Below are 20,946 nucleotides of genomic sequence, written 5' to 3'. Positions count from 1 at the left end.
CATATCTAGATTTAAGGAAATTTAAATATCTGAACTGGAAAACAAACCAAAAAATAGATTTGAGAAAATCCCTTTTTGAAGTGGGACACATTTCTCAAAATAACTTACACAAGTTTGGACGACATGAGGGTGAGTAAATGATGACAGAATTTCAACTTTTGGGTCCCTAAATGCTGTACATTTTATCACGTACCTTCCACAGATGGCCTGTGTACGGTAATCTACAGCACTGTTCTGTTTCTGGGCTGGTCCGGAAAGAACGTGCTGGTTTGGACTGGGAGGGTCGTTGGTCTGTTCGGGGGGTGCGGAGACCCTGCAGTAGTGGGACTTTGCAAACGATCTATAAACATGGAGAAACAAATGAAGTACAGTGTAAAGCTAATTCGGGCCTCTAAATCATTACCCCTCTGTGTGACAACCCTGGCAGATGCTTGCCAGCACTCTTCAAAAAAGTGGGTGTTCTGTTAACTCAAGAGCATTCAATGCATCTGGCCAAACACAACACTGGCGGCGTGCCCACCCCGTTTGCTGTGCTGACACACATCCAGAGCAGCCTTGGCGATCGTGAAGGAACTTGGCCCTGTGGGTACACTGGGAAAGGTTGCAGGTACTTCAAACCCACGGGCGCTGTAAACCAATCACACAGATGATATTATACGCAACCGTTTGCTGAAATTTTAGCAGGAACCTGGAGAGTAAGACATCTTGTGACGTATTTGTAAAATCGATTTCTCGAGATTGAAAAAAGGACCGAAATAGTTGATTTTTGATTTTGATTTAATGATTTTGATTTAGTGATTTCTATGATTTTGTTCCGAATATGTTTTCTTCTGCAGAACACAAAATATGTTTGCAGCTGTTCTTGTCCTTACATTGAAAGCCAATGCAGTCCAATTGTTTCAAGCTGCATAAGGGAGCATAAAAAGTAACAAAAAATGAATCCACACAACTCTGTGGTTTATCAAGTATTCTTAAGGGATATTTTGAATGATGAATTCATGGGTGATTATTCAACCCATGTATGAAGAGCAAAAATCCAATAAGGTGACATAAAAAAACATCATAACATTAAGCAACGCATTCTCACCCCAAGGCGTCACCTTTGACCATGCTTCAATATTTGACGTTTTAGGCGCCCTTTAGCGTCACTTAAATGACGCGATCCTACGGCGTTATCTAACTGACGCTAAAGGAAAGCGTCTGTTAGAAGACGCGGTTAGGTTTAGGTGTGGGGTGGGGGCAGGGTACACACGATCCTAGGGCGTCATCTAACTGACGCTAAAGGGCGCCTAAAGCGTCAGATATTGAAGCATGTCCAAATGCTTCCCAAGGCGTCAGTTAAGTGACGCCTTGGGGGTGAGAATGGGCTGCATTAAGTCACATGGCTCACAAGATTTTTTTTTTTTAATTGAATTTTCAAAATCACAGAGTTTGAAATCAAGTTCTTGACATTTCTTTTACACATTTTCTGAAAAATATAACATTTGATAAGTAAAACATTAAAACATGAAACAACAATTATTTGGAAAAAGAAGAAAAAAACGAAAAAAATAAAATAAAAAAATAAAGATAGAGGGCATCACAGACATATTAAATTCTTTTAGGAGGGATACAGATCCTTTGGCTTTTGAGTTACTCCACTTAGATTGATGAATAAGAAATTATGACAGTATTCTCATTTTTATGTGAACTATTCCTATAATCCAAGGTCAGACCTGGCCTGCTTTGTAGATTTTCTTAAATTTAATGTTATGCACTAAGTGTAGTAGATGTTATTTGAGCTGCATGTAATGAATTGAAACAAATCTGTGACTTGTGACTTATGATGTTTGTGTATGATATTGTTTTTTAGAAGCTAAGACTACCACTGAACTAAGTGCCAATGTCGTGACAACCTTGGAAAAATGCCTCAAATGTCATGTGTATTTTGCATCCATTTAGGCTGGGGCCTGTTTTCTTCAGTCTCTTGCGGTTGATATTTTTATCAGCCAGCTAGTATTATATTTAATGCAAAGTGCCAACACAATGTTTTACTTAGTGTGTGTGCATTTATACTGTATGCATATTAAAAGCACACCTTTCTCCCAGTGTCCTTTGCCACACTTGGACTAAGGAAGCTTTCTTGAGAGAAGTCACTACTAGTCCCATTGCGCACAGTATACGTTGACCAGCAGATCAGCCCGGGTGACTGCCATTGGTGTCGTGTGTCAGCATTGCTGTCTCTTAAAGCTATGTGTTGTTTGGAATATTCCAGGGAAATGAATAGGGGATTTCAGCATAATGTATAGGGAATTTTAGCATCATGACCTGAGATAATTTGATGGAGAAAATAAAGCAATTGCATCGCATTTCTTGGAAGTAAATGAATTCTGTTAGTATGGGCCAGTTCATTTTAGGGATAATTCGTCAGTGGTTGATTTATTAAGGACATCATTAAATTTGGAACATAATATTGAAGCAGGAATGAATTGTGGAGGCCAAATTCAATGCATTTATCTCTGAACTGGAGTGTTTTAGACTCATGTTAGACAGTAACTTGAGAAGAACATGAAAACAGACTTGGCAGAAGCTTCACAAATACCACATCAGGACTTTGAAAACCATAATTGTGGGTTACATTTTTCGGCATTGTTCATTTCAGAGTATGGGTTTACAATTAAGGGAATTTGCCTTGCAATTAGTATGTTAAAAATAATAAAAACAGTTTACATAAAATACCTGCATTTTATGTAATGATTTAGACCAGCAAATTGAAATTACAATGTTTTGACATTATAGCTCTGTTTAGATGTTTAAGGGCCCTTTCTCACCTACCTTGTTTTGTTTGGATTTTCTGACTTTTCTGTTTAGTCCAAATCAAAATTACAGGTGTGAAACCTACCCGACCATGGTCCGGACCAAACAGATAAAATTTGGTCCAACGAAAAGAAGTAGTCTCAATCCGGATTAAACTGAACAAAGGTTTGGTTCGTTTCTAGTGTGAAAGCATTTTTGCATGGTTCGGACTTTCAGAAATGTACAGGAAGTTCTGGTGGTTCCTAGCCTGGCAAACCAGACCTATCAAGATGTTAGGTCTGGGAACTCACAATTGGTATACATCAATCTGGGGGGCGGGATAAAAGGTTGTCTTTCAGTATTCCTCTGCACGCCATAGGATAGCGCTAACCAACAAGAGCAACAAACGGCTGTGGCTAAGTGAGTCCCATGCGTTTTCCCCATGGTTTTCGCTCCAGTGGAGCAAGTTGATATATTAAACTTTTGCCGTATCCAGTCGTCAAAACTCTGAACACATCTTCCTTTTTTAAGAATGAATGAAAGAACTCTTAACTCCAAGTCATCCGAGTCGCGGCCAAAGCCGAATAGAAAAACCGCTGTTCGCCAGCTGCATCTTGTTTGTTTTCAAGTATCAGGGAAATCACCTATGGAAATCACGGCGCACAACGTCACAACTCTGCCGTCATTGTGTTAAGCCCGCCCACCAACTCCATACACGATGTGATTGGCCTGACTAGAGTTTGGTTCCACTTCGAAAGCCAACGGAGAGTTGCTAGACAACACTTTGCTGCACAATAATTTTTGATGGCGCTAGGGTGCGTCTAGATTTCTAGGCTAGGTGGTTCCCAGAAGGTTGCAGGAAAAATGAGCTGTGGTAGCACATGGGGAGAGGAGGAGGGGAGGTTTTTAATTGAAGTATGGTTTGATGACATCATAAGAAGTCAACTCGATAAAATGTTCGCATGACAAGGACTTTCATTTGGCGAATTTGAACTAGCATTGTGTATAAATTGGTGTGGCAGGTAATATTGCCATAAAAATAACAAAATAGTTGCAATATACTAGCAACGATATGCCTCTGTTCATTCGTGTTGTCGTGTTGTTCATTCCTGTTCATGCATACCTTCACTCTAGGAGTCAAACAACTAAAAATCAAGTCAGGAATCTCGGTGTGTCTCTAGAGTCAGAACTTAGTTTCAGTAGTCATGTAATAACTAAATCAGCAAATAATCCGAAAAATATTGCAAGAATTAGATGCTTTGTTTCCAGTCAAGACTTGTGCATGCTTTCATCACCAGCAGGGTGGATTATTGTAATGGAGTCCTCACTGGCCTTCCTAAAAAGATCATAAGCCAGTTGCAGCTCATACAGAACGCTGCTGCCAGGATTCTGAGCACAACCAAAAAATATGAACACATCACACCAGTCCTTAGGCCTTTAGACTGGCTCCCAGTTACATTTAGGATTGATTTTTAAGTATTATTACTGTCAGTCAATATGACGGGAACACAGCAGTTCCACTGAAACAATTTCAGAGGCTCCTGGGGCATATGGCATCCACAGCTGTGGTCACGTCACTCGGATTGATGCACCGCTACAGCACTGGCTACACAGCTAATTCCTGAGATGGCGTGGTACAGTAGCACACTCCGTGTGTCCATCACACCGATCTATCACCGCACTATGCAAAGGGCATGTAGCCTCGGGCTCCTGGACAGTACCTTGACAGTGGCATATCAATTGCCTGGAGTTGCTGGCAGTGCTTCTCACCCTCCAGTGTTTTTGGCCGTTGATCAAGGGAAAGCACGCATTGGTCCAGAGGGGCAAAATTGTAATGGTTGCTTAGATCAACCACCAAGGCAATGTACATTCATGTTACATGTCACAACACACAATCTCTTCCCTGGACTTTATATTGGTGTTTTGTTTTAGTTTGTGTGCCGCCTGTGATGGGCTGCCGCTTTACTTTTGTTTTGTTGTTTATGTTTATAGTATTATCAAAGTTACGTTCATCGTTTTCCAGTTTCCACCTTCCCCTTCCCTGAGATTTGAACTTCGGGTGTGTCTCGATCAGCTCCCTAGTTCGATAGTCAGGGCACTGATCAGGGAGTCGGCCATTTTAAGGGCTGTCTCAATTGCACCGGTGCAATGAAATGTTCTCTCCCTAAAAAGTCCTATAATGCACAATGAAAGCTAGGGAACATCAATGCTCACTATGGCCATGTTTAGACCTGGGATTAATATGTGTTTTGGTTGATCGGATCACAAGTAGACGAGGGATACAAAAAATAGTTTACACCTGGTGTTTTAATCAATCCATTTTGTCCACTTTCAACCTCTTCTGTTATTATTTCTTGGACGGGAAGGTCTATGGGCAGGTAAATGTTGCAGTCTCATCCCAAGATGTCATATAACTGACGTCTTGGGACGTCTTTTGACCATACGTCAATATTCGCCTTTTTAAGGTACCCTTAAACATCCGTTAGATGACGATTTCGGATCCTAACTCTACCCCAGACCTAAACCTACCCCTAAACCTACCTCGTCACCCTAACTGATGTTAAAGGTAAAGCGTCACTTGTATGACGTCCCAGGATCGTCATATAACCGACGTTTAAGGGTACCCTAAAAAGGCGGATATTGACGTATGGTCAAAAGACGTCCCAAGACGTCAGTTATATGATATGACGTCTTGGGATGAGACTGTGTTAGACTCTTTCGATCAAATGGAAAAAATAAGCTTGTGCAATTCACTTATGAATGCGAGCATCACTTTTTGTTTCTGCTCTGATAGCTGCAGACCACACTGAACGCTGTGAGTATGTGTTAGAAATCAGGAATGGTGAAAACATTGTGCTTAGTATGTTTTTCTAGCCTGGATGCCAGCCCGAACCCCGCCCACAACATTTTTTTGGTCGGGAAGTTTAGTCTGGACTCGATCCATTGAGGAGTAATTATGATCAGTCAAAAAATGGCCGGGCCAATCAAATTGCCAGAACGGGCTTTATACGATGATGGACAGATGATCTGCAGTTACGTAATCATCATGTCATCAAAGAGCGCTTGGTTTGAACTGGTTTACAACAAAGATGACTGCAGCTGGAGAATTGAGATCTATAGATTCCTCTATCATCTGTTTCAGAAGAAATCGACTGCGCATTAATTTTAAAAGACGAACAGAGAACTGCAATCAAGGCATTTGTCGATCATCAAGATGTGTTTGCCGTCCTTCCTACAGGATTCGGCAAAAGTTTAATTTATCATCTGGTTCCGATGGTCGCGAAGAAGATGGGATGCAATGAAAACCTTGTCACTGTGGTTTGTCCTTTAGTCACACTCATGGAAGACCAAATAAAAGAAACAACTAAAACTCCCGGTCTCTTTTCTCTGAAGACTCAAATGAACACGCTTTCAGCAGCCTGGTCGACAAATGCGAGCAGATTTGTTGGCTTTATTGTCGAGATCTAATCCTAAACCGAGAAAATGTTCATATATACATTCACATTTTTTATTTCTTTCAAAAAAAATTTCAGAGTTTGCAAGTACTCCGCAAATCCAATTCTTTTTGCAACACCGGCAAAGGTCGTCAAGACTCATTTTTCTTTTAAATACTTTTTCCAGAGTGCGCGCAGTTCAGTTCTGTTGACAGCTATGAGTCGCTCAACATGCGTCACTTACTGCGTTGCTCTGATTGGTTGTTGATCTATCCAATTGAGTGCAGAGGTTTTTTTTTTTCCTGGTTCGATTAAGACACGCCCCATAATTAAAACCCTATGGAGCAGTATTAGACTCACATTCTGAATAGAATATGAGTATGACGAAGTCAGGCTTTTCGTCAACGTTTTTCGTCTTCAAACCAAACTTGGGTCTCCAGCCAACAAAATTTTAATCCTGTCTGGGTAGATCTTGATTACCTTATGGGCTTTTGTGGCTGTTCGAACACATTTGACCACGAGGGTCTACACTACGAAAGCAATCCGACTATCCGAAAAATGCCAACTACTTCTGGAACATTCTCAAAACGTTGTTGTACTCCCCATTTACACCTGCATTTTAGGTAATCAAGATAATCTACTTATTTATTTACTATAGTAATGTTTTTGCACACACTTATGTAACAAGCAAAGTACTTTGATTATGTACTTTAAATAACATTTAAAAAAATGATGTCAGAAAGATATCCGTTCTGCTATTGTTCATAAATAAAAATAGTTATGTTGTATAATGAGGATGTTGTCATGTCGCCTATATTTAAAAAGCTATGGTTGTTGAACGTTGGGTTTTTGTCTCGAAGTGCTTTAGTATGCAGCTGGGAATGAGGATGAATTCTGAAAATACCCAGAGGGTAAGACATTTTAAATAAAGTTTGGCCCACTGCAACAAACTGTAATAGAGCTAAATAAACTTTTGATATCATCATTAATTACAGCTTCATTTTACCATGTTACTGTAGTTTTATATAGGCAAATTTCATTGTCTAAACTGAATATTCCCTTAGTGCTTTTAACTGATATGCTCAGGTGAAATGTGTTGGATAGATTTTATTTTATTTTACCCCTTTGGTGAAAGTATCATAAACATAATCCACACAACTATATTCCAAGGCTTATGAAGCCATACAGTAGCTTTGAGTCGTTTTTTATTCATTTTAAGCTTGTCAACATTCGTTTCACTGGATGAAATAGAGCAGCCAGGACATTCTGCTAAATAACTCCTTTTGAGTTCCACTATCATATGGACTACATGCAGATGGACAAAATATCAATTTATTAACATGTTTTTTTTAGATTGCTTTTGTGAATAGACAAACCAACAAAAAGGACATTTAGATCATGGTCATGAAAACAACTATGGATAATTTGGTTGACTGGGTTAAGACGAACCCTGTGTCACAACGACTACAACCTGCTTTATATCTTGTATATCTTTATATCTTTCCATGAGTTTATGCCTTTGGTAATTTTCTTTCAGCTGATTAGTTTAATATGGAAAAAACAGTTAAGACCCAAAATAGATAAACCCATTTTATGTTCCATTAGCTACATGCCTTTGCTTTTTGAGGTTTGAAGCTATATTTGGCCAAAGCCAAGTGTCCAGTCATGTGTGTGTGTGTGTGTGTGTGTGTGAGTGTGTCTGTCTGTCTGTCTATCTGCTCTTTTTCCATTGAGCGTGACACATGTGCTTTGAGGAGAACCGAATAAACCATAAACTGCTGCTCGTCCCACGCAAGCCACTCGTGCTGGGGGACTAACTGAGGTCTGGACCTGTCGTGCAGCACTGGAGCTCTCTGGTCACGGAAAGCTCTGTCTCACATCGGGGCTTCTTCTACTTAAGACTCGTCGGCCATAATTAGATGTGATGTTTCGAGTTCAAAACTACGTAATTAGACACAGGCTTCAAACTTCCAGCTGGTATAGAGGCAGATGTGCATAGGCGAGATGGTTTTGGATGGAGCTAACTGGGACGTTTGCCGGTTCTACAGTCACCCGTGCATAAACACCCTCTCCTTATCTCCTGTCACACGGGAATGTTGGTGCTGAATCCCCCACACGAGGAATGACAACAGCTCAAATGTCTGGCCTCTCTCTCTCAGCTTTGAATTGAATTACGTTTGATTCCCACATGCATGTGGTTGGCTCGCCATTAGAAATGCGAAGGCAAATTCCAGCATATATTTAACCGGCTCTAAAAATAGCAGAGTAGAATTGAGATGACATGGGAAATTAAATCAATTGTCACCTTTTACTTTGGGTATATTTAATACGTTTTAGGATGTTCTAAGGTTACTTATAAAACGATAGTTTAAACTGCACTCAACACCATGCTGTAGCCTATTGTGAATATAGGCCTAGTTGGCCTAAATAGGTAGGCTGCATTAAACGCAATGCAAAAATACAAATTCTGCATCATATACTTACTCTCTTTCAAAACATGTGATGTGGCACACAGAAGATGTTTTGAGGAATGTTGTTGAGCAACCAAAACTGTTCTTTAAATATTTTATTTTGTGTTATGTAGAAGAAAGTAAGTCCCACAGGTTTGAAACCTTTTCCAGAAAGTATTAATGATAGTGACGGCAGTGCATCAGAAAATAGGGTCGTAGTAAGAAAGGAAGAAGTTGAAGCTTAAGGTGGGCAGAAGCAGTGAGGCTGAAGGTAGAGATGAAAAATGTAAGTCATAGATTGTTGTTAAAGTCAGGCATTTTGGTACATTATGCTTTACCAGTTTGGAAGATGTGATCCCAAAATCAGCGATGAGGAAAGATGCCACTGCCTATTGGCCCTCACTACACTGACTACGTTTACATGCAGCCAATTTTCGGGTTATGGACGGGTTAAGGTCACTTTTCGGGTTTCTGAAACATTAGGAATAACCCGTTTACATGCGTGAGCTGAGAGAGTTTCTCCTGTATACATGGAATTGCAATATCCCGATGTAAACGGCAACGCGCGGTTAGCATCTAGACCATAGACAGTAAAAGAACAGCCCATTCTCACTCCCAAGGCGTCACCTAACTGACGCCTTGGGAAGCATTTGGACATGCTTCAATATCTGACGCTTTAGGTGCCCTTTAGCGTCAGTAAGATGACGCTCTAGGATCGCGTGTACCCTACCCCCACCCCACACCTAAACCTAACCGCGTCCTCTAACAGACGCTTTCCTTTAGCGTCAGTTAGATGACGCCGTAGGATCGCGTCATGTAAGTGACGCTAAAGGGCGCCTAAAACGTCAAATATTGAAGCATGGTCAAAGGTGACGCCTTGGGGTGAGAATGCGTTGAAAAGAAATGGACACAGCGACCCGGTTGATTTCAACGGAGAGAGTTGAAGCTCAACATGGGCACTCACTTCCTGATAGCCAAGCGTTCTGCGCAGGCTCAAACTGAGCTTGACGACGTAGATGTCACGTGAGCAAACTGACTGACAGTTGTAAATCTTTTAGTAGCTGCGCAAAGACAAATTTTAATCGTGCACAGAGACGGCGAAGCGCGACCTGGAGCAACTTTTGGTAAGTATTCTGATTAATTATTTTGTCATTTTGCTTCTATTTATGCCATGGGGTGAGTTTAGACCGTAAAAGATTGCCTGCGAGGCTGTGCGAGCTTCTCCTCCTGTCAATACGGTAACTTCTACTGCTCGACGGACAGTCGAGTGGTTATGACGCAATTTTTAGCCTATTTTTACAAGAACAGGTTTTACGGGGCCATAACGTAACATACAAAGTAATGGAGCCTATTATACGTTGTCATGTTTCTTTAGAAATAATTAATGGACAAATGGAGTCTTTGGACGCCTCAGATGTAAAGTTATTCGCTGACAAAGTGACGGCAAAATGAATGGGAGTCAATGTGATGCTAACAGCAGGTGATAGCCCGCTACAATGGCGGCCCCCGGAGGCAGCTTCAACTTCCGGCTGATGGATTACCCCCTTGGTCTAGACATAGGAACAACCTTAAGACGCAATATGCGTCATTTCCGATTTTTCTTCCTGTATCCAAAGACAACAACAGCAGCACGCGGATAATGAATAGTTTGGGGCAGATAGCGTTCGCCTTTGTTTGCGCTTTGATGCTGGTAATGTTACTTAGCTCGCTCCTGTGCTGTGTCTAGCCTGGTGGTCTCGCCATATGTTTACTTCCGGTATACCGCACGCGGATTTTTGTCTGCGCCGAGAAGTTTCTCTACTCAAAAGACCAAGATTCCTTGCGAATAGAACATGCGCTATATGCTATATGGCTGGGGATATGCCGATACGTGTTTACATGACCAAAAATTCGGGTTAGAAAAGGGGTACCCCAGGCATAATATCCCAGGGCCAGTTGTTCAAAACATTTAATCTGGATCAAAATGATTCGGATTTTGAAATCCCATTTTTTTCCTATCCAGGATCAGGTAATACGTCTTACTTTTATGCCAGTTTTTCAAAGCAACATACACAGTTTTCAAGATGACCAAATCCGGATTACTAGTGCTGTAAATGGGACAACATATCACAATGTGGGCTACCAGCTATGTACTGTAAAGAACAGGTAGAAGAGCCAACATGGGGGCACTGTAAGTGTTTCTTATTTTGAGACCAAACACAAATGGGGACAAGATAATTTTTATTTTATTTTTACTTTACTATACTGAATAGCTTAATTGTCAGTCTATGTCTACTTTATCACTGTTACAACGGTTACACAAGTCAAGTGCAAAATATCAATAAACGTATATACACTAAATGATACGAATGTATTATTTGACCAATTTTAAAGTTTTACTACATTTTCTTCCTGAAATCCAGTTTTTTTGGATCAAAGTTATCCAAATCCCACTGACAAGTTTTGAACAACACAAACTGAAGGTTTGATCCAGATTAAAATTGGATTCCCTGATCTAATCTGATTTCATATTCCTTCTTTCCCTTTTGAACAACCCATTTTCAAGATTTGATCCAATCCGATAACCAAAATCCGATCAGTTTACCTTTGAACAACTGGCCCCCGGTTTTTAAAATCCGGGATATGAGCGTATTCAGGTTTTTGCCGGTGTTTACATGGCCGTTTACGACCGGGTTATTGCTAATATCCTGGTTTTGAACGGGTTATTGGCTGCATGTAAACACTGACAAGCCAGTGCTCCAAAAATGATAACTAAACAGGTCAAAATCCAGTTACAGTACATGTGCGAGGTACACAAGTGTGGGTACACTGAAAAATAAGAGTTGTGTTGATTTTCATGTGTACTACAATCATTAATGTGGAATTCAAACAATGAAACAATGTTAAAGATTTTGTATTTTTTAAAACACAGACCTGGTTTCACTACTTTCCTGGCAGCGAAGCTGCATCACAATTTGTGTCACATTTTTGACATTTTGATATGTAAGTTTCAAACTAAATATTTAGTGAGAATTTTAAGGCATTTTCAGTGCTTTGAATGTATGTTAAGTTTCAGACAATTTGCCAAAATTAATTTAAAATAATATAGGACAAAGTCAGTTATAAATGGCGGCATCCTAAAAAAGGTCAAAGGTAAAAAAAAAAATAAAAAAAAAAAGAATTTAGCCTTAAATATTATGTAAAAAATAAAGTAATTAATTTTTTTCTGGCTGTATTCTCACAATTAGTCCATAGAGGGTAAATTACAGTGTTTGCAACCAACATAAACACAAATATTAAGTCGTGTTGTAACTACTTGATAATACAGTACAGAGATATTTCAACCAAATTTTTTTTTTTTGCTCGCTAATTTCCTAAAGGAAATGGACACTTTGGCATGCATAATTTGTCAAATATTTTTAACATTTGGTTTAGTTCCTTCACTTCACATGCAAAGAATTTCTGTGTTTATTTATTGTGTCTTTCATATTTTTAATGACAGATAAGTAGGAAAGTAAATATTGTTTAGGATTATGACATTGCATTTAACCGATGCTTGTCTATCAGGTGAGTTTATTGAATCAGATGATGAGATGCAGTGATGGTAGGGCTCATGACTGAGTGTCTAAGCATGTGCGTGTGTGTGATAATGAGAACATAAAATCTCAGCTTTAATATGTGTCAATACCATGCATAAGAAACACTCATTTCATTTGAAGTCTGGGCACTTGAGTGCAAGGGCTGGGATCAAAGCATTATTTAGAGCTTAATCAGATGGTCTTTTTTTGCTACAGTTGTCAGATGTGCCAATGTGTTAACAATCACAGCTGTATATTAATTCTCAGTGGAATGTTACTCTTTCTGACTTTGTTTCAAGAATTGTCCGACACATTTTATGTTTTTTTTTATCAGTTTTGTATCATCATGTCTAATTTTTTGGAAAACAATCAAATAAACAATCCATATCAAACAGATGAAAAGAATCAAGCCTTACATGATCCATTACGGTCTTCACTGTATTTCACTAAATTTAGGTTGTTGTTTTTTTACTCCACATCAACTTGACAGTCCGTCCTAAAGCCAGACAAGATGTAATATTTCCATAAATATCATTTTATGTACACTCCCGGTTCTCCCACATGCGAGTACGTGTGTCCAGCCACACACGACACGAGGAACATTACCCTGATTTCTGCCACAAAACAGTCCCACGAGCCCTAAACACAGTAGCAGGCCTTGTGAAATCTGTCTCTCCTCACCAAAGACAGAGGCACTTTGCTGAAAGAGAGACAGAATTTCTGAGTAAAAGGAAAAAGGGAGAGCAAATAACAGCTTTGAGAATGTTTGGATTTTAAAACCAGAACATTAGTACAAACCATAATAGCTGGCTCAGAGAGCGTCGGGTAACTCCAGAGTCTCTCTCGCACAGGCAGTGATGTAATGCCAAACATTTCTGATGAAGCATTCGGTTGTTGTGCTCCGAGAGATCTATTTATACTTTGTTCATCCACTCCAGAAAGCACTTCATGTTTTGTTAATGGCTTGCCATAACTCATTGCAACCAGTTTGATTCCTAATGGTTTGGCTTCACCACCAGTAATCCTCAGTGTCATTATCACATAGGATAACAAAATACTTCAATGGGTGAGAGGAATTCGAAATAGCTACAGTCGATGGAGTAAATGAATGAAAAGTAGTATTACTTTTCAACTCCGCTTAACTCTTCTGTTTTGAGGCCTGACTAGCAAACTATAATGGTATTGAATGTCAGTCCACTTTTTGTTGAGTGCACTAAAAGCGTTGAAATGTTGTTTTTGATTTAATGTTGAGAGAAACTCTTTTGATGGAAATTCCTTGCTTGGTTTTGGTGGTCAGCTCTAGCTTTTAGTACAACCAGTTATGTTTTGGGATGCATCTTGTTATTAGGTAGAACTTTTTGGTCATCTGTCAAGGCATTTAAAATGCATTTTCCTTGTATGTTCAAAAGGCAAAGTACACTGCAAATGACAGAACATTGACACTGGATAGATTGAGAAGGCTCAAAACGTAGTGGTTAATTGTAAGTGAAATAATTTTGCCCCCTGGTGGCTACATTTAAACCGTTTCCCTAGTCACACACTCTTTGTCTAATTCACATACAAGCTTTCATTGTCCTGTGGACTGGATAGTATAAATCATTCATTGACAATAATATATCATAGGCATTTAGTGTTATCGTTACACTGGATCAATGTTTGAGTTATAATGAATTAATTTGGTTTCACGGTAACACTTTACAATACGTGTGCTCTAATAAGCTAATAATACTGAATTGACGTGTAACTAATGATTTCTATTCATTAATGATTACCACATTAGGAGCTAATTAAGAGTCTGTAAGGTTAATGTATTAGTTCATACATTAATTGTTATTAATTAAATATGTAATTGTGGATTCATACCATAATAACTCATTTTTAACTAATAGTGTGTTAACTAATATGTTAATTACCAGAATGAGCCAAAGCCTTGTATTTTAACTTCCAGATAATATGACAGGTACACTAATATGCATTAATACATGATTAATTACTTCATTGTTAGTGCAAATTCATCTGAAAATTACTACAATTACTAAATGACTAGTTAATAATGATGTGTCCCAACAAGTAAAGTCATAACATAATGATACCTTTGCAAATCATTAGCTAATGATTAATTAAAGCAGACAACTGGAAGTTGAAGTGCATAGCTTTGACTAATTGTGGTAATTAACACATTCATTTACACTATTAGTTAATGAAATATGTTACTAAGGAATTAATACACAATGACACATTGAATTAATAGCAATTCATGTATTACTTAATCTATTAATCATATAGACTCTTTATAAGTTGCTGATGCAGTAATCATTAATTAATGGTTTAGTTCTTCATTAGTTATACATTAACTCATGATTATCTGTGCATTAGTTAAGCATGAATTAATTAGTGAATTTATTAGTGCACCCATATTGTAAAGTGTTACCGGTTTCAGTTAATTTTGATGGTCCCTTTAATACATTCTGTTGACTATAAGTAACGTTGTACCTACATACTTACTACTTACACTCATTAGGTTAGAATAAGTTGTTGTGCAAAGTTACTTATAGTCAGTAGAGTATCTTTTGGAGGAGCATCACAATAAAGAATTAGCAGATATTAAGAAGACAGTCTACTAATACTCTAATGAGAGTTGGTTGACATGTAGTTGCAAAGTTACTTATATTCAACAGAATGTTCAAAAGGGACCATTTATTTTAATCAAGATACATTTTTCCAGGTGTGTCAAACCTGTCAGCGCCCATCTTGGTCCCTTTTAAAAAGAAAACAGAAATGTTCATTCCTTCTGGCATTTCTTTAGACTGAACTTCGAACATGCCATTGCCACCTTCAACATTAAATCTTAAAAATGATCTCAGTCAAGGTTCGACTTGAGCTGTAAGCGATCATTACAGCAGAGTGCTTCCTCTGCCTAGGGGAAGACATTTTATTGTCTACGGCGGTGGGTGGTGTGAGTTACCTCGGAGGGTGGGAATCAGATGGGATACAGGAAGCCATGCTCCATTTCAAACATTTTTGGGAAACATTAATGCCTATGAATTATGAGATGAAAAGCCATAAATGTCAAGGCCTGTCTTTGCTTTAGGCTAGCGGAGTAGATGAGTGGCTGTTCAGGTCGATCGGAAAGTACTCTGCTAGACTTTGGTTCCCATTCTGTGTCAGATTTGGATGAGCCCCAAAGTGACAGGCCAGAACCACTTACCATGACCGTGTTTGGTCCCACGCATTTCCCATGCTCTCTCACACCAAACAGTGAGGTTTACCACAACTCACTCTCTCTCCTCTCCAACTTCCTCCACCGGTCCATGTGCTTGCTTTGTGCCATTGCACAAACCCCCCATTCTCAAGCCCAAGGTTTTTACACATCATTATCAACTAGGACACTGTGTCTTAGGGTCCTCATTTTTGCTTGTTCATTTGTCTTTTGTCATCTTTTTGCTTGCTGTGTTTTTTCCAGTCTCTTCCGTACAATGGTTTTGTGCCGAATCCTAAGCGGAGAGTATGTGCATATACTGCTCTCTGCTCTGTTGTCCCCTAATTAAGCCTATTGTCCGTGAACTGTGTTTTCACATATAACGCCATGATCTCACATACAGAGCAGAGAGGAACTGATTAGCGCCTTCTCCTCACACACAATGACCTCTCTGTCACTTTGGTCATGACCTTTGACCTTCTTAATTGCTGCATCACAGAATCATGGATAAGAACTCACTCAGCTGGAACACCACACACCGCAGAGACCTCCCAAGAGTTTAGCAAATACTGCGCTTCTAGCTCCAATGGCAAATCCGAGTTTTTCTTAGCAGATTCATTAGCAATTTTGTTTACTTTTTGTATGTTTAAACAGGTTTTTTTGTGTGTGAAATATATTAAAAACATGTTTTAAATGATATTATATAATCCTAGAAATCCTACTGAATTATATTTAATATGCCTGTAAATTATCAACAACTTTGCTGGAAAACCCTGTTGTACAGAATCTACTACATAGTTTATACATTTTAGCAAGTAAAATGGCCTTTTGGCATAATTGTAAAAATGTGGTATGCACATGTCTTTTCTATGTGAAATGTTTACTGATTTTTATAAAGTAAACGTAAGAATAGGTTTATATTGTAAGTAATATTTCAGGATGAATACTTTCTGGACTAAAGTAACTTGACACATCACTTGGGTATAGGTGTGTATTTCCCTCTTAATTTTCCTGTGCATGGCATAAAAGAAAGGGGGAGAGTAGTTGGGACGGTACTGTTTCATTTAATTTCATTGCTGATTATTTTTCGTTTTCTACCTTACCGTCTTCATTCAATATATTGATTTTCTTTTCAACATTCTAAATAAAACCTCCTGTGTTATTTGCATCGAAATGGATTGCGTCATGGATTCATTCCCACTACTTAGCCTCTCAGCGGACTGTCTCTACAATAATTATTTAGAAAAAGCAAGTTAAAATGCTACTATCAAATGTGATACAAGAGGCTTTTGATGAACGTTTATCTGTTCATCTCTCAATCATCATTGTATTGCATTGCATTAAAAATGTTTTGCCCCCCCCCCCCCCCACCACCGCCAAATTAAATATACATAAATCCATTTAATATATATATATATATATATATATATATATATATTTAAAAATAGGTAAAAAATATAAATATTTAATTAAATGTGAAAAAAAGATGTCTGAAAAAATGAAAAATGCTGGTTTGTTTCAACGGTAACACTTTACAATAAGGTTCATTAGTTAACATTAGTTAATGTATTTACTAACATGCACTAACCATGAGCAATACATTTGTTACGGCATTTGTTCATCTTTGTTAATGTTAGTTCATGAAAATACAGCTGTTCATTGTTTGTTCATGTTAGTTCAAAGTGCATTAACTAATGTTAACAAGATTTTAATCAAGTATTAGTAAATGTTGAAAATAACATTAACAAAGATTAACAAATGCTGTATATGTGCTATTCATTATTAGTTCATATTAACTAATGCAGTTAACTGATGTTAACTAACGAACCTTATTGTAAAGTGTTACCGTTTCAACTCAAATTTGGGTCAAATATGGACAAACCCAAATGTTGGGTTAAAAATGCACTTAAAAAAATTACATTTGAAATTACCTTTTTAACCCAACATTTGGTTTGTCCATAATTTACCCAAATTTGGGTTCAAACAAACCAGCATTGTTTGTACTCTAAAAATGCTGGGTTGTTTTAACCCAACTTTGGGTCAAATATGGACAGTGTTGGGAGTAACGCATTACAAAAGTAATACATTACAGTAACATATTTCTTTTTGCTGTAACGCAGTAGTGTAAGGCATTACTAATCAATTTTCAGTAATATTTTACTCGTTACATGTTCAGTGAGGCTTGTATTACAGTGTATTGTCTGCTTTTACTTCTTAAAGGCAACAGACTATGTGAAAGTTTTAAAGCAGTCTTTTAGTGCCAGTTCAGAGCGGTCGCGTCTGTAACATTGTTTTTTCCTCATAAATGCGAACACGAAAACTAAAATAAAATGAATATTTTAAGTTCTATGGAGACTGGAGAGCCAACCCTTCCTAATTCGATTTGCGCAGTGTAATTCACAGAATTACAAAAAATGTATTTTGCCTCCTATTTTTTGTCACACATGAATGTGTGTCTTTTCCCTAATATTAAAAATAAAACATAGACTGATATTTGTCTAATGTCTTGAGTCCTTTAAGGAAGTAGCCTATATACGTTTCAATACATGTATTTTCTGAGAATTTTTATTTCACGTTGACTGCAAATGTCATGTCCATAATGCTGGACTTCCCCAATTTTAAATAATTTATCCTCAACTAGTTTTGTGGTGTAGGTCTACGTATTTTATAATGTTAACTTCAAATAATACTAATAGCCTAATTTAAAGATAAGGCAGCATTGGATCTGGACGTAAGGAGAATAACGCTGGAGTTGGAAGAGGTGTGTCGCGATTCTGTAGGTTCGTGGATTTGAGTCGTGTGGCGAATCGCGATTTCGGTTTCATATTGCATATCGTTACAGCCCAAAAGTTAAGTTCTACTTAGTTATTTTGGCGAAAGTAACTCAAAAGTAATACATGAGTAATGTAACGCATTACAATTCTGAGACAGTAATATTGTAAGGTAATGAATTACTTTTAAATAACAGTAACAAGTAATACCTAATGTATTACAGTTTGGAAGTAACTTGCACAACACTGAATATGGACAAACCCAAATAACGTTGGGTTAAAAATGTAATTAAAAAATGTGACCCAATGGCAATTTTTAGAGTGTAGCATAAACATTTATTAGCTGGGGTCAGGCCTTTGTTCAATTATTGCACTAGAAAACATCGAACAACTTAAGCCGTGTTTCCACCGCAGGAACTTTCCCCTAGGAACTATGGACTTTGGGGTGGTACTCGGTGTGTTTTGACCGCAGGGATTAAAGAGCAACATGCAGGTTGGAGTTGGACACCCCTATAGACCATTTTGCAAGATGTAAACAACACTGCTCCAGAAACACTTCCTGTTTCAGTTTTTTAACACTACATAAAAGCTGGGATAAAATACAACTAACAGAACATGTAAAACTGAATCAAAAAGTTGAAATACATGTGAAATAAAGAAAACATCTTAAAGATGTTTATTTAACTTTTTGATTCAGTTTTACATGTTCTGTTGGTTGTATTTTATCCCAGCTTTTATGTAGTGTTAAAAAACTCAAACAGGAAGTGCTTCTGGACCAGTGTTGTTTACATCTTGTGAAATGGTCTATATAGCATAAAGTATGTTGATGATAAACAACTAGATTTTCTGAACTGGAGTAATATATATTTAGCCATTAACGATATTTTGAGAAAAAATGTGAGAAAATAACAATGAAGCACTAACCGGAAGTGACGATCGGCGAGGGAGTCTGTTCAAGTTCAATTTACAATGGATGCGAATGAAGAAACTGAGTTCTCCAATGTTGACGAAGATGCCTATGATGGTCCACGGGCCTATAATTATGAGCCTCCTAAGCGAGATAGAAGCCAGGGGGAGATCGGGGGAGGAACAATAGGCAGAGGAGATAAGTAACGTTAGAGTTGTGGTGTAAAGAAAACCAGTGGCGAATAGGGCAAGTGACTTGGTGAGTTAATGTAAGTTAGCTAGCACCGTGGCTAGTTCATCTACTGTATGGCTATAGTACCTTGGTGTTTTGTAACAAATCTGCTTTAGCAAACATACGTTCGACCTTGTTCTTGATTAAACATCCATTTAGATTGTCTTAATTTAAGCCAGCAACGTTTTGTCTTCTCATATTGTACGCTGACAGTAATTATACAGTCCATGCAAGCTGGTTAGCACTATCTACATTGACTAATGACCATGCCATAACAACAAATAAACAATGACAATACCTAAGCTACAATAACAACAGTCTAGTCGCTTTTCCACTGCATGGCACAGCTTGGTCGGCGCTCGGTACGGTTCGGCTCGCTTCGCTTTTACACTGCGTGGTATGACTCGGCTTGGTTTGGCTCGGTTTGCTTTTCAACTGCAATTAGTGATACCATTTAAAGCGAGTTAAATGTGCGCCACAAACGACCGAGTGTGTGGTAATCTATGGTGGTAACAGACGCGACAGTGAAGTCTGCTCTTTTCACCTGCACAAAACGCACCCAAGACTGAAAAGCCTTGTTTTTCCTAGAAGGAAAATTATGGACACGATGTCCTGACAGGCTGGAATTCATGCAACCAGCACAAACACAATAATTTACCATTATGGCCTCTCTAAAACTCTCTGTCTCTCACTACTGCTCTAACTACAACACCCAACAATGAGAAAGCGGACCGCGAGCTCTTTTATTTGCCTCGGCCTACGTCATACAGTATGACGCGTTGTTAGCGGGAAAGGCAAGGAGAGCCTAGTGCATTTTCATCAAAATCTCTACATCAAATGAGATTTCATTAATAATTTCTACGTGTTTTTAAAAGACCTCTGCAGACAATTTAAAGTATTAATTGAGAAATAAATTCAACCTGTTGAATTTGCTCTTTAAGGTCTAAATGAGGTTCAGGGTAAAAATGTCCCCCTCAGAAAGTCCCTGCTCGTGAGGAAAAACTTTTTCAAAGTCGAGGCTTTATTGAGCTTTTAGACGACCAAATCATTGACCAAATCAAAATGAATTTGCCTAATCTTCATGGTACTTTAGCCCGCGATGGAAACACAGACAGCGACAGATCTGGGGTAAAAAAGTTCCTGTGACAAATTGTAGATGACTTTGAATGCAAGACATTTTCCATGCTGCGTTGTATGTTTTTTTCTTTTCTTTTTGTCTTTATCAAAATTGAACAGATCGTTTTCTTGAAATTCTCTACTTATTGCCATCTCTACTGAACTTTATCTCTGTGATGTAAATCATTTAAGTTTGGCAGTGTAATTAAACATTATGTCAGTGTGTATGACCTAGTTAGCGAATGAACAACTGGTCACTCTGAGGCCAGTACGGGATCAGCGCTGTCAGGCTGGCATTTCACTCACTTGGCAGTAGAGAATGTTGCGTATGGCAGAAAGGTGAGGATCCAACACCCTTCAGCCTGCAGCAATCAATCCTTGTCCCTGCTGGGCATATTTCACATAGCCAAGCCTGATTCTCCACTCGCAGCAGTGAAGTCTGTGCTCTGCCTCTGGAAGCGAAACGGCCCTTAAGTAGGTGTACGTGTTCAGTGGCCACTCACAGA

At 38.5% G+C, this 20,946-nt stretch overlaps 1 protein-coding gene and 1 long non-coding RNA gene across 3 annotated transcripts in view; one reads left to right on the top strand and one right to left on the bottom strand.

The window, feature by feature from the left end:
* cpeb4a (cytoplasmic polyadenylation element binding protein 4a) overlaps positions 1-20,946 on the top strand; it is a 65,588-nt gene that overhangs the window by 3,356 nt on the left and 41,286 nt on the right. The window lies entirely within an intron of this gene.
* LOC148977537 (uncharacterized) lies at positions 215-13,190 on the bottom strand. Its single transcript, XR_016169790.1, has 3 exons — positions 13,015-13,190; positions 12,633-12,916; positions 215-340 (listed from the first exon to the last, which is right to left on the bottom strand). It is a non-coding gene; the product is annotated as an uncharacterized LOC148977537 (long non-coding RNA).

This window comes from Pimephales promelas, chromosome 9 (genome assembly GCF_988280905.1).
Source record: "Pimephales promelas chromosome 9, fPimPro1.hap1.1, whole genome shotgun sequence".
Classification (NCBI taxonomy): domain Eukaryota; kingdom Metazoa; phylum Chordata; class Actinopteri; order Cypriniformes; family Leuciscidae; genus Pimephales; species Pimephales promelas.
This window is presented reverse-complemented; position numbering and strand designations above follow the sequence as displayed.